We start from the raw sequence: 15,624 nt of genomic DNA, 5'->3' as shown, positions 1-15,624 counted from the left end.
ACAGGTGTATAGTTCCACGAGTCATAAGGGGCCCTTCTGAGTTGTGAGATGTGGACCCAAGGTTCAAGGCCCTGAAGCTTCACTGCAGTATGGGTGGTGAGAAGAACTTGGTGTGGTCCCTTCCACCAAAGTTCAAAAGTAGCCTTTCTCTGATGTTGTTTCCAGAAGACCCAGTCTCCAGGTTCTAATCCATGGAGGGTCTGATTGTCCTCAGTTAGTGGATTTCGAAAAGTTTCCTTTACCTAGCAAAAGTACACTTTGGCATAATGCATTGAAGCCTTGCAGTATTTAGTTATATCAGAGTTTAAGAGAGTGGGAAGAGCATGAGGCCTTCCAGTGACTATTTCATGAGGGGTCAACTTATGCTTTCCAATGAAAGTGGATCTGATTGCCATTAAAGCCAAAGGTAGTACCTTTGACCAAGGCAACCCAGTTGATTCAGTTAACTTTGCCAACTTCAGTTTTAATATGATGTTTGTTCTTTCAACCTTTTCAGAAGAGTGAGGGTGGCAGGGACAATGGTAATGCCACTGAGTTGGTATCACCTTATTTAACTGCTTTATAACTTGCCCAGTAAAATGAGTTCCTCTATCACTGGAGATTTTTCCAGGGATCCCCCAATAAAGGAAAAAGATGTTCTAATTTCTTAGTATCATAGCATCAGCTTTAGTACATTGGAAGGCCTCTATCCAACCAGAAAATATGCGAACTATTGCAAGAATATACTGATATCCCATTGCGGGTGGCAATTGAATGAAGTCTATCTGTAAAGGCTAAAGTACTCCATCAGGTGGTAGACATATATTACCTGAAACTTTGATTATTTTTCCAGGATTATTGCTTTGACGAGTCAAACATTGGTTATAAACCATTTTAGCAGTTTTGGAAGTCACCCCACCAGCATTTTTTTCATAATTTGGATCATTTTCTGTTCCATGATGAGTTGTGGAGTGCAGAGCTTTCAACAATAGAAGCTTTAAAGACTCAGGAAGCACCAGGCAGCCATCTGGGCTTTCTGTGAGTATGCACTTTACCTTAAATTTACATCCTTTTAGATACCAATTTTGTTTTTCCAAATGAGATGCATTGCACTCTTTATTAAATAGGTCATCATAAGGAAGCTGGCTTGGATTAATCTTATGTAGTTCATTCTGATTGCATATCTTAACAGTTTCAGCACTACCTGATTCAGCATAAAAATCTGCTAAAGCATTTTCCTGACTTTCAAGTTCAGTTCTACAAGTATGAGCTTCAATCTTAATAACAGCAATCTGCAACAGTAAAAGGGTAGCAGAAAAGAGTTCATCTACTTTGAGTCAATTTTTGATGGGAGTTCTACTAGATGTGGAAAACCCTCATAGTTTCTATATCATTCCAAAATCATATACTACTCCAAAAGCATATCTGCTATCTGTATAAATATTTACTGACTTGTCCTTAGCTATATGACAAGCTCAGGTGAGGGCAAAAAGCTCTGCATGCTGGGCCAACTTAAATTGAGAAAGAGTTCCCTTCTCTATTAACTCATTTTGGGTGGTAACAGTATATCTTGCCTGAAATTTTCCTTCTGAGTTTCTGGCATTTATAAGTGGGAGCTGAACAATGAGAACACATGGACATAGGGACGGGAACAGCATACACTGGGGCCTAGGGGCAGGGCCGGGGGAGGGAGAACACCAGGATAAATAGCTAATGCATGCAGGACTTAATACCTAGGTGATGGGTTGATAGGTGTGCAGCAAACTACCATGGCACACATTTACCTGTGTAACCTGCACATCCTGTACATGCATCCTGGAACGTAAAATAAATTTTAAAAATGCAAATAACCCTCACCACAAAAATGACCTTTTCTACTTTGAGGGATTCACTGGATTATTAAAGTGGGTTTTGTGGTAGATAGAATAGCTCCAGTATCCACCAGGACTGTACACGACTCCCCATTTATTTTAACTTGTTTCTCCATGTTCATTTAAAGGTATTACAGGAGCAACTTAGCAGAGAATCCCTCGGAGCCCTGTCAATGTTATTATCAGGAGGGCTAAGGTCTCTTGGGCTCCCTCTAGTGGATAAATAGTTCAGCCTAAAGGGAGGCTTATTGGCGGACCTCCATATAAAAGCAGACAATCCCTTTTCCAATGCCCTTGTTGTTTGCAATAAAGACAGACATCTTGGGGTAAAGAATTTCTTGTTCTAGGACCTCTCGGTTGTGATTTAAAATGAGAATGAGAAAGGTCCCTTTGGTCCCAGTCCCAGTAGCCATTGTAACTGAAGGGTCAGCTTGATAGCTTTTTGAGTTTTTTCTTGTTCTAGAGTCCTCTCAAAATGTTCAGCTAAGGCCACCAATTCAGTCATATCTGTAACTTCCCATCCAAGCTTATGTTTTTTAATTAAACTGCTAAGTTCAGAACGGAGTCCATTTGTAATAGAGTAGTTAACGCTATTTCAGTCCCTGCACAGAAATACAGAAATACTCCTTGCTGTACTTTGAGCCCAGAATGTTTCACAAACATTATGTCTCTAAGCAAGTTCTGTAATCTGAAACTGGTTCATCCTTTTTTTTGTTTACAAGATTATACGACAGACTAATCAACTTTTTGCAGAAACATTTTAGAAATTGAATGTAAAAGGTTTTCAGCCATTTTTCTAGCTACTTTTGGTCCTTCTCATGAGTTTTTGAAGGGGTCTTTAATACCCTCCTCAGATTTGTCCCATTCTGCTGCTGCCATCCATTCCTGAGCTTCACCAGGCCCTAATATCATGTGAATAAATTGGTAAAGGTCAGGAAGCCCTGGATTGTAAGCTCCTATGCGGATTCTAAATTCCTCAGTAAATTTTTGAGATTTTCCCTTGAATCAGGGAAGTCCTTCACAATGGCTTTAAGCTCAGTTTTAGACCATGGAGTGAAAGTAGTTATAGCAGGCAGGCCTGGCTGATCAGGTCTTACTTTGTAAGGCATCTAACTTCCTCTTTTTCATCATCTTCCGGGTGGAAGGGTAATTTAGCAAAAAGGTTAGTGGACTCAGTATATAGGCAGAAATGGATAAAGAGAAGAAACAGTCAAGGTTAGTTCAGTCAGAGCACAGTCCTCTTTTGTCATGTCCTTGGTCTGTTGCTTAAGCTTTCCATTTGCTTTTTGCAAAGAATCTTTCAAGGAGTTAATTTTTGATTCATTTAATCTTTCGGAGACCTCTGCATATCAATGAAAGACTATGTCCCACTGTTTTGTGGGGTTTTGGATCCCCCTTTTTCCAATATGCCTCACAAATAAACAACTTTATCCAAATTAAAACTTCCTCATTGCAACCATCTTAATTCTAAGTTCTCTTTAGTGGGGTTAACCAATTTTTCTAAAAATGCACACGTTTGGCCGGGCACAGTGGCTCACATCTGTAATCCTAGCACTTTGGGAGGCCGAGGCAGGTGGATCACCTGAGGTCAGGAGTTCAAGACTAGCCTGACCAACATGGTGAAACCCCATCTCTACTACAAATACAAAAATTAGCCGGGCATGGTGGCAGGTGCCTGTAGTCACAGCTACTTGGGAGGCGAAGGCAGGAGAATCACTTGAACCCAGGAAGTGGGGGCTGCAGTGAGCTGAAATTGTGTGATTGCACTCCAGCCTGGGTGACAGAGGGAGACTCTGTCTCCAAAAAAGAAAAAAAAAAAAAAAAAAAAAAAAAGGCCAGGAGCGGTGGCTCACGCCTGTAATCTCAGCACCTTGGGAGGCCAAGACGGGTGGTTCACGAGGTCAGGAGATTGAGACCATCCTGGCTAACACGGTGAAACCCTGTCTCTACTAAAAATACAAAAATTAGCTGGGCGTGGTGGTGGGCACCTGTAGTCCCAGCAACTCGGGAGGCTGAGGCAGGAGAATGGTGTGAACCTGGGAGGCGAAGTTTGCAGTGAGCTGAGATCGCGCCACTGCACTCCAGCCTGGGCGACAGAAGCAAGACTCCATCTCAAAAAAAAAAAAAAAAAAAAAAAACAAAACTGTACTGGGCTCATAATATTTATACATAAAATTAGCCAGAGTCCCAGAAGGTAGAGTCCCAGATTCCTTGGACTGAGATAATTCCATTATTAAAAATAAGATACCTAGCTGAGTCCAAGGCCTCTAATTGAATTCAATCCAGTTAATTATCAAATCCAGTTTGATCTTAGATTCAGTGCCATCTAAATATTGCTCAAGTAAACTCAGAGACCCCAAAGCACAAGTTAGTGGAGTTCAGAATCTGAGAGAAAACTCACCCATGACTTCCAGTTACAATCAAGAGAACAGTGAGCACAATGGGCTCAGCGGGTACCTCGCCTGGTCACCTGGTATTTCTGGGGGTCACCAGAGTTTCACTTTGAATCCCACTTCTGATGCCAGATCTGTTAAAACTTCAGACAAATTAAATTTGACAAAGTTTAATTGAGCAAGGAAAAAACAGTTCATGAATTGGACATTCTCCCAAAATACAGCAGATTCAGAGAGATTGCAGGGATGCCTCATGGTCAGAACAAATTTATAGACAAAAAAAAAAAAAAGGAAAATGACATACAGAAATCAGAAGTGAGGTACAGAAACAGCTGGATTGGCTACAGGTTGGCATTTGCCTTATTTGAACACAGTTTGACACTCAGCAGTGTATGAGTGGTTGAAGTATGGCTGCTAGGATTGGCCAAGACTCAGCAATTGTTACAGGTGCATATTCTCAAGTTAGGTTTTCAATCTTGTCTACCTATTACATTAGATTACAGTTCACCCACAAGGACTCAAATATAGCAGTACAACGTCCCTCTCAGGCCATATTTAGTTTGCTTTAACAGCACCATTGGTATTCTCTGGATAGTATGACAGATGTCATAAGAAATTAAATCCTCCAAAAAACAGATGATACTGAGCTTCCTGGAGAAATCAGAAAAATGTGCCTCATTTGCCATTTCCCATTTGAGAAAAGACAAGCTGGTATACTCACTAATATGTTATATAGTAAAGTAATAATGATGTCTTTTCATTAAAAAGAAGAAGAAACTAGAAGAGTTCTCAAATCTCTTGGGTGCATCTTCTGCCCAGGCTTAAGAAATCATGGTGAGTTCTGCAAACCTCAACCAACGGCTTTTGATACAATACTTGTTATAAAAGCAACACAGAACATTCACAGTGACCAGAGTACAAAACAAAAGTCAGCAGAGCTACTTTTCAGGCATCTATTTCTCAACTCTTAACAACAATGGTCATTCTTGTGCTCCTTCTGCCTTAGTCTTCTCTCAGGTTTGCATCTATATGAGGTTTCTAACTTTTATCTACTCCAACCCTGGCTTTCCCAGGATCCTTGGATGTCACCAACAAAAATGTGAGATTCATCCATCATCTCTTTTATTCCCCATGTAAAATCTTAACTCTTGTTCTTCCAGATCTAAGATCTTTCTTTATTCTCACAACCACCACTTTAATTCATTGTCTTAAGGCTGGACTGTTATAATTGCCTCCTAGGTAGTTTTTCTATTTCCTATAATCCAGAGTCCATGGACTTACAAGAGGACCATGCGTTTGCTTCAAATTTTTCTCCAAATCTTCCAAAACTGTAGCCATACATGGTGTTCTGAATGCTCTGAAAGGTTAGAGGTCTGAAATACTATATATAAAGTCCTCAAGTCATGTAGTTTGACTTTAGTTGGTTGAGTTGCAACTGTATTGGAAGAGAGATGATACTGATTTTCTTTCTACCTCCTTTTTCTGCATTATTTCTCTTCATGGCACTTATGACTTACCATGCTAGTCTGTAACTTCAAGAAAGGAAGGGCCAAGATGTCAGTCTACTTCACTACCGTTAGAATCACTCAGTGGAGGTCTTCACTGTTTAGCTAATTGAATAATATGAAAATTGTGGAGCTGGGAGGTGGTAATGATTGTGCCTGATTAAAAGATAAGTAACAGTTTTGGCATTTGGTTATCTGTTGACATATATGTAAGTCAGTTTTAAAATTCAGAGCTTATTATGATTCTCAGGTGATCTATGATTTGTAACTGCTTGGGCTTGGTTGGTTGGTGTTAAATGCTCTGATTAGGAGGGTGATATAAAGGATGGTATGGATGATAAATTAAGGATGAGGAGTAAGAAGTGTGTAGAAAAGATAGCAAATAATGTCAAAGACCTAGAGATGAGGGGAGATGTAATTCTCAGGGATGATATAAAAGGTGAAGAAGATGTCTATTTATTGTCATGTTTACTAGAAAAAATACAAACTCTGAGAATTTACCAACAATACTATTTAAGAAAAGAATAACAAAAAGAGGGGGATGATTTAAAGAAAATCATTAGGTGAAACTATAGTGAGAGGTAATTAAAATATCAAACCACCCTTAAAGTGTAGGTAAATGACCACAGTCCAGGAAACACAGGTTTAGGAGTTCAGATTAACATTAACTCAGAGTCTCCATGCTCAGCTCTGAGATCTTGGGAAATTATACATTCAGTTAACTTCTGCAAAATAAAGTTACAACTACAAAATAAAGTCATTATCATTGAATTTCATATATTTCTTTTTTTTTTTTGCATTTTTTTGTTATAAGTTCTAGGGTACATGTGCACAAATTGAAGGTTTGTTACATATGTATACATGTGCCATGTTGGTGTGCTGCACCCATTAACTCATCATGTACATTAGTTATATCTCCTAATGCTATCCCTACCCCCCACTCCTCACAATAGGACCCGGTATGTGATGATCCCCTTCTTGTGTCCAAGTGATCTCATTGTTCAATTCCAACCTATGTGTGAGAACATGCAGAATTTGGTTTTCTGTTCTTCCAATAGTTTGCTGAGAATGATGGATTCCAGCTGCATCCATGTCCCTACAAAGGACACCAACCCAACCTTTTTATGGCTGCATAGTATTCCATGGTGTATATGTGCCACATTTTCTTAATCCAGTCTGTCACTGATGGACATTTGGGTTGATTCCAAGTCTTTGCTATTGTGAATAGTGCCACAATAAACATACATGTGCATGTGTTTTTATAGCAGCATGACTTATAATCCTTTGGGTATATCCCCAGTAATGGGATGGCTGGGTCAAATGGTATTTCTAGTTCTAGATCCTCGAGGAATCGCCATACTGTTTTCCACAATGGTTGAACTAGTTTACAGTCCCACCAACAGTGTAAAAGTGTTCCTATTTCTCCACATCCTCTCCAGCACCTGTTGTTTCCTGATTTTTTAATGATTGCCATTTTAACTGGTGTGAGATGGTATCTCATTGTGGTTTTGATTTGCATTTCTCTGATGGCGAGTGATGATGAGATTTTTTTCATGTGTCTGTTGGCTGTATGAATGTCTTCTTTTGGAGGTGTCGGTTCATATCCTGTGCCCACTTTTTGATGGGGTTGTTTTTTTTTTCTTGTAAATTTGCTTGAGTTCTTTAAAGGTTCTGGATATTAGCCCTTTGTCAGATGAGTAGATTGCAAAAATTTTCTCCCATTCTGTAGGTTGCCTGTTCACTCTGATGGTAGTTTCTTTTGCTGTGAAGAAGCTCTTTAGTTTAATTAGATCCCATTTGTCAATTTTGGCTTTTGTTGCCATTGCTTTTGGTGTTTTAGACATGAAGTGTCCTCGCCCATGCCTATGTCCTGAATGGTATTACCTAGGTTTTCTTCTAGGGTTTTTATGGTTTTAGGTCTAACATTTAAGTCTCTAATCCATCCTGAATTAGTTTTCGTATAAGGAGTAAGGAAAGGATCCAGTTTCAGCTTTCTACTTATGGCTAGCCAATTTTCCCAGCACCATTTATTAAATAGGGAATCCTTTCTCCATTTCTTGTTTTTCTCAGGTTTGTCAAAGATCAGGTGGCTGTAGATGTGTGGTATTATATCTGAGGGCTCTATTCTGTTCCATTGGTCTATATCTCTGTTTTGGTACCAGTACCATGCTGTTTTGGTTACTGTAGCCTTGTAGTATAGTTTGAAGTCAGGTAGCGTGATGCCTCCACCTTTGTTTTTGTGACTTAGGATTGTCTTGGCAATGCGGGCTCTTTTTTGGTTCCATATGAACTTTAAAGCAGTTTTTTCCAATTCTGTGATGAAAGTCATTGGTAGCTTGATGGGGATGGCATTGAATCTATAGATTACCTTGGGCAGTATGGCCATTTTCACAATATTGATTCTTCCTATCCATGAGCATGGTATGTTCTTCCATTTGTTTGTGTCCTCTATTTCACTGAGCAGTGGTTTGTAGTTCTCCTTAAAGAGGTCCTTTACTTCCCTTGTAAGTTGGATTCCTAGGTATTTTATTCTCTCTGAAGCTACTGCGAATGGGAGTTCATTCATGATTTGGCTCTCTGTTTCTCTGTTACTGGTGTATAAGAATGCTGTGATTTTTGCACATTGATTTTGTATCCTGAGACTTTACTGAAGTTGCTTATCAGCTTAAGGAGATTTTGGGCTGAGATGATGTGGTTTTCTAAATATACAATCATGTCATCTGCAAACAGGGACAATTTGACTTCTTCTTTTCCTAACTGAATACCCTTGATTTCTTTCTCTTGCCTGATTACCCTAGCCAGAACTTCCAACACTATGTCGAATAGGAGTGGTGAGAGAGGGGATCCCCGTCTTGTGCCAGTTTTCAAAGGGAATGCTTCCAGGTTTTGCCCATTCAGTATGATATTGGCTGTGGGTTTGTCATAAATGGCTCTTATTATTTTGAGATACGTTCCATCAATACCGAATTTATTGAGAGTTTTCAGCATGAAGGGCTGTTGAATTTTGTCAAAGGCCTTTTCTGCATCTATTGAGATAATCATGTGGTTTTTGTCTTTGGTTCTTATATGCTGGATTACATTTATTGATTTGCATAAGTTGAAGCAGCCTTGCATCCCAGGAATGAAGCCCACTTGATCATGGTGGATAAGCTTTTTGATGTGCTGCTGGATTCAGTTTGCCAGTATTTTATTGAGGATTTTTGCATCGATGTTCATCAGGGATATCGGTCTGAAATTCTCTTTTTTTTGGTTGTATCTCTGTCAGGCTTTGCTATCAGGATGCTGTTGGCCTCGTAAAATGAGTTAGGGAGGATTCCCTCTTTTTCTATTGATTGGAATAGTTTCAGAAGGAATGGTACTAACTCCTCCTTGTACCTCTGGTAGAATTCAGCTGTGAATCTGTCTGGTCCTGGACTTTTTTTGGTTGGTAGGCTGTTAATTATTGCCTCAGTTTCAGAGTCTGCTCTTGATCTATTCAGGGATTCAACTTCTTCCTGGTTTAGTCTTGGGAGAGTGTAAGTGTCCAAGAAAATATCCATTTCTTCTAGGTTTTCTAGTTTATTTGCGTAGAGGTGTTTATAGTATTCTCTGATGGTAGTTTGTATTTCTGTGGGGTCGGTGGTGAAATCCCCTTTATTATTTTTTATTGCATCTATTTGATTCTTCTCTCTTTTCTTCTTTATTAGTCTTGCTAGCGGTCTGTCAATTTTGTTAATGTTTTCCAAAAACCAGCTCCTGGATTCATTGATTTTTTTGGAGAGTTTTTTGTGTCTCTATCTCCATCAGTTCTGCTCTGATCTTAGTTATTTCTTGCCTTCTGCTAGCTTTTGAATGTGCTTGCTCTTGCTCCTCTAGTTCTTTCAATTGTGACGTTAGGGTGTCAATTTTAGATCTTTCCTGCTTTCTCTTGTGGGCATTTAGTGCTGTAAATTTCCCTCTACACACTGCTTTAAATGTGTCCCAGAGATTCTGGTAAGTTGTATCTTTGTTCTCATTGGTTTCAAAGAACATCTTTATTTCTGCCTTCATTTCGTTATGTACCCAGTAGTCATTCAGGAGCAGGTTGTTCAGTTTCCATGTAGTTGAGCAGTTTTGAGTGAGTTTCTTAATCCTGGGTTCTAATTTGATTGCACTGTGGTCTGAGAGACAGTTTGTTATAATTTCTGTTCTTTTACATTTGCTGAGGAGTGCTTCACTTCCAACTATGTGGTCAATTTTGGAATAAGTGTGACGTGGTCCACAGAAGAATGTATATTCTGTTGATTTGGAGTGGAGAGTTCTGTAGATGTCTATTAGGTCCTCTTGGTGCAGAGTTGAGTTCAATTCCTGGATATCCTTGTTAACTTTCTGTCTCGTTGATCTGTCTAATGTTGACAGTGGGGTGTTAAAGTCTCCCATTATTATTGTATGGGAGTCTAAGTCTTTGTAAGTCTCTAAGGACTTGCTTTATGAATCCGGATGCTCCTGTATTGGGTGCATATATATTTAGGATAGTTAGCTCTTCCTGATAAATTGATCCCTTTACCATTATGTAATGGCCTTCTTTATCTCTTTTGATCTTTGATGGTTTAAAGTCTGTTTTATCACAGACTAGAATTGCCACTCCTGAATTTTTTTTGTTTTCCATTTGCTTGGGGAGATCTTCTTCCATCACTTTATTTTGAACCTATGTGTGTCTCTGCATGTGAGATGGGTCTCCTGAATACAGCAAACTGATGGGTCTTGACTCTTTATCCAATTTGCCAGTCTGTGTCTTTTAATTGGACAATTTAGTCCATTTAAATTTAAGGTTAATATTGTTATGTGTGAACTTGATCCTGTCATTATGATCTTAGCTGGTTATTTTGCTCGCTAGTTGATGCAGTTTCTTCCTAGCATTGATGGACTTTACATGTTGACATGTTTTTGCAATGGCTGGTACCAGTTGTTCCTTTCCATGTTTAGTGCTTCCTTCAGGATCTCTTGTAGGGCAGGTCTGGTGGTGACAAAACCTCTAAGCATTTGCTTGTCTGTAAAGGATTTTATTTCTCCTTCACTGATGAAACTTAGTTTGGCTGGAAATGAAATTCTAGGTTGAAAATTCTTTTTCTTAAGAATGTTGAATATTGGCCCCCATTCTCTTCTGACTTGGAGAGTTTCTGCCCAGAGATCTGCTGTTAGTCTGGTGGGCTTCCCTTTGTGTGTAACCTGACCTTTCTCTCTGGCTGCCCTTAACATTTTTTCCTTCATTTCCACTTTGGTGAATCTGACAATTATGTGTCTTGGAGTTGCTCTTCTTGAGGAGTATCTTTGTGGCATTCTTTGTATTTCCTGAATTTGAATGTTGGCCTGGCTTACTAGGTTGGGGAAATTCTCCTGGATGATATACTGCAGTGTTTTCCAACTTGGTTCCATTTTCCCCATCACTTTCAGGCACACCGATCAGATGTAGATTTGGTCTTTTCACATAATCCCATATTCTTGGAGGCTTTGTTCATTTCTTTTCACTCTTTTTTCTCTAGACTTCTCTTCTCACTTCATTTCATTCATTTGATCTTCAATCGCTGATACTCTTTCTTCCAGTTGATCGAGTCAGTTACTGAAGCTTGTGCATTTGTCACATAGTTCTCGTGTTATGGTTTTCATCTCTATCAGTTCTTTTAAGGTCTTCTCTGCATTGATCATTCTAGTTATCCATTCATCCATTCTTTTTTCAAGGTTTTTAGTTTCTTTGCACTGGTTACGTAGTTCCTCCTTTAGCTCTGAGAAATTTGGTTGACTAAAGCCTTCTTCTCTCAACTCATCAAAGTCATTCTCCATCCAGCTTTGTTCCATTGCTGGCGATGAGCTGTGTTCCTTTGGAGGGGGAGATGCGCTCTGATTTTTTGAATTTCCAGCTTTTCTGCCCAGCTTTTTCCCCATCTTTGTGGTTTTATCTGCCTGTGGTCTTTGATGATGGTGATGTACTGATGGGGTTTTGGTGTGGGTGTCCTTTCTGTTTGTTAGTTTTCCTTCTAACAGTCAGTACCCTCAGCTGTAGGTCTGTTGGAGTTTGCCTGAGGTCCACTCCAGACCCTGTTTGCCTGGGTATCAGCAGCAGAGGCTGCAGAAGATAGAATATTGCTGAACAGCAACTGTTGCTATCTGATTCTTGCTCTGGAAGCTTCGTCTCGGGGGTGTACCCCACCATGTGAGGTGTGAGGTGTCAGTCTGCACCTAGCGGGGGATATCTCCCAGTTAGGCTACTCAGGGGTCAGGGACCCAGTTGAGCAGACAGTCTGTCCATTCTCAGATCTCAACTTCCTTGCTGGGAGATCCACTGCTCTCTTCAAAGCTGTCAGACAGGAGCATTTACCTTTGCTGAGTTTTCTCTGGTTTTTGTTTAGCTATGCCCTGTCCCCAGAGGAGGAGTCTACAGAGGCAGGCAGGCCTCCTTGAGCTGTGGTGGGCTCCACCCAATTCGAGCTTCTGTGTGGCTTTGTTTACCTACTTAAGCCTCAGCAATGAGGCACCCCTTCCCCAGCCTCGCTGCCACCTTGCAGTTAGATCTCAGACTGCTGTGCTAGCAATGAGGGAGGCTCCGTGGGCATGGGACCGTCTGGGCCAGGTGTGGGATATAATCTCCTGGTGTGCCGTTTGTTAAGACCCTTGGTAAAGTGCAGTATTAGGGTGGGAGTTACCGATTTTCCACGTGTTGTGTGTCTCAATTTCCTTTGGCTAGGAAAAGGAATTCCTTTCCCCCTTGCGCTTCCCTGCTTCAGCTCTTGCTGGTCGGGCTGCACCCATGGACCAGCACTGACTGTCTGACACGGCCCAGTGAGATGAACCTGGTACCTCAGTTGAAAATGCAGAAATCACCCGTCTTCTGTGTCGCTCACGCTGGGAGCTGGAGGCTGGAGCTGTTCCTATTCGGCTATCTTGGACATGCCCTTCATATATTTCTTATAAGCATTAAATGAGGCCATGTTCAAAGGTGAAAGTGATTTGTAAACCATATGAATCTATAGAAATATATTGTATTATTAAGCATGGTTAGAAAAAAGAGTGGTGAAACTTTTCTTTGATATGCTGTGGACTCTCCAAATTTTATAAATAAAAGCAGGAGGGAGTTAAAAAATATAAGGCTTTTTTCCTGTATTTTTGTAGAGATGGGGTTTCACCATGTTGGCCAGGCTGGTCTCAAATTCCTGACCTCAGGTGATCCACCCGCCTTGGCCTCCCAAAGTGCTGGGATTATAGGCGTCAGCCACTGTGCCCAGCCATGGTGGCATGTGCCTGTAATCCCAGCTACTCAGGAGGCTGAGGCAGGAGAATCGCTTGAACCCAGGAGGCAGAGGTTGCAGTGAGCCGAGATCGTGCCATTGCACGCCAGCTTGGGCAACAAGAGCAAAACTCTGTCGAGAGAGAGAGAGAGAGGAAGAAAGGAAGGGAGGGAGGGAGGGAGGGAGGGAAGGAAGGAAGGAGGGAAGGAAGGAAGGAGGGAAGGCAGGCAGGAAGGAAAATATAAGGCTTAAGAGCATTGGTTTTACAGTTTTAAAATTAATTCAGTCTTGCATTTTGGCTCGGAATCATTTAGAATCTTTTATCCTCAGCAATCTCATCTGAAAAAATGGCATAATTTTAGCACCTACCTCATCAGAATATTTCTGAGAATTAAGCAATACATATAAAGGCTTTGACACATGTATACTCTAACTATAAAAGTAATTACAAATATTAGAATTGTTATTAAGTGGAGCAAATTGAACTAGAATTGGTGCCAAAATGACTCAGGTTTCTAATAATTCTGGAAGATGATATGAGCAGTAGAAAATACGTCAGAGAAGAGCTCTGACATAAAACAATTGTAGAGATTTATCTTGTAAAAATTCTTAAGAGACGCAAACATTCTGGTCAGGGGTTCACTTTGAAACTGACAGCAAGAAAATGACCCCAGGTAAGAAGCCTAGGTAAATAAGTTTAACATGTTGCTGTCATCTTTCTGTGGTTCATCCTAGTTGAGGTCTGGAAGTCCAGACCTGGGTTAGAAGTTGACTAAAGAATACAAAGCCATGAGGTTGGTCACCAAGGAGCTTTGGGAGAAAGATAAACTGTGGCTGCCAAAAACCCAACAAATATGCCACATTTCCAAAGCTAGCAGCCAAGTTTGGACATCACATGTGAATTTTTAATTTAAAAGAATCTTGTCAGCTCTGCAGAGGTAAAGACCATGTTCATATACATGCCTTTTAGGGTTACTTCTAACTCTGAGTCTCTGATTCTATAATTCTACTTTAGTAACTGACTTATTACTAACCATAAATCACATGAATGCTCGGCATGGGATATGGTGCATTACCCATGTTTAGCTAAGTGAGGCAGCCATGGCTTTACAGTTAAACATTCAGACCATAGGGTCAGACTGCCTGAGTTTGAATTAATGGCTTTTCTACTCACAAGCCGCATGGCCTGGAGTTGCAGCACTTCCCTTTATGTACCTTACCTGTAAAATGGGAATAACATGAATACTTTTCCTTTTAGGCTTTTCGGTGCTATGGTGAGGTTGAAATGAGTTGGTACTTGTAAAACATCAGAAGTTATTTCACTAAACCAGCAATTCTCACATTGTAGCTGCATCAGCATCATATGGAAGGCTTGTTAACACATGGACTCCTAAGCCTCCTTCATACAGTTTCTGAATCAGTGGGCCTGGGATGGATCCCACAAATTTTTGTTTTTAACAAAGTCCAAAGTAATGCTGATGCAGGACCCATGACCTTATCTTGAGATCCACTGCCCTAAAACATTCATCGCAAATTGTCATCAAAAGCTTAAATGTTATGTAACTACATGGAAGGAAACAAGGTCATTTTAGTTATGTTAACTCAGTGTTTATGAGTATTGGGAACCCCGTCCAGAATTGCAGGAGAATATTACATGTGGACAAGTTGGTAGAGGCGATGTAATCCAAGCAGAAACAGTAGTATTTAAATCTGGTTCTGTGATAATGATTTAAAATAATTCCTCTGAGACATCTATATACGATGTAACATTAATCGGCAGTTAAAAAAAAAAAAAGAGGGAAATATTGCCATTTGTCACAACATGGATGAACCTGGAGGACATTATGCCAAGTGAAATAAGCCAGAAACCAAAATAAAAATATTGCATGATCTCACTTATATGTGAAATCTTTTTTTAAAAGGTTAACTATACAGAGATAGAGAATAAAATAGTGGTTATAGGGGTTGGAGAAATGTGGATGAGAGAATACAAAGTAGCATACATGTAGGATGAACCAGTGTATAGATCTAATGTGCAAGAGGACTATAGTTAATAAAATTGTATGGTATTTGGGAATCCTGCTAAAAGAGTAGATTTTAGCTGCTCTTGTCACAAAAACAAAAATGGGATAACTATGTGAGATGATGGATATGTTGCTTCACTATAGTAACCATTTTCCTATCTATATATAGCCCATAACATGTTGTATACCTTAAATATATGCAATATAATTTACTTACTTTTTCTTTTTTTTTTAAAGGGGTTTAAATAGAACATTCACACTGCAGGTATCACTGGTCATTAACGCTAACTTAGCTTTCAGATAGAACTTTGGGAGCCACAGGACCAAGGACAGCCTGCGGCGATTTGCGCAGACCCTTCAACCAAAAGGCCCACTTGTCAACAGGTGGAAGAGGCCAAGGAGGAAATGAACGGGCGGCCACTGAAATTGCTCTGCCACCCAGCCAGGACCTGCCAACTTGCTAGGAGAAAGCCCTGGGAATTTAAAAACAAGGAGGAAGAGTGAAGGCAAGGCAAATTAGTTTCCCACACGTTCGTAAACATAAAGAGGGGCCCCGTGGTCGTTTCTCATCCGTGTGCTGCTGAGCCTCGGTCGCATCCCCAGACACAGAA

The sequence above is a fragment of the Macaca nemestrina genome, chromosome 2 (genome assembly GCF_043159975.1).
Source record: "Macaca nemestrina isolate mMacNem1 chromosome 2, mMacNem.hap1, whole genome shotgun sequence".
In the NCBI taxonomy this organism is placed as follows: Eukaryota; Metazoa; Chordata; class Mammalia; order Primates; family Cercopithecidae; genus Macaca; species Macaca nemestrina.
This window is presented reverse-complemented; position numbering follows the sequence as displayed.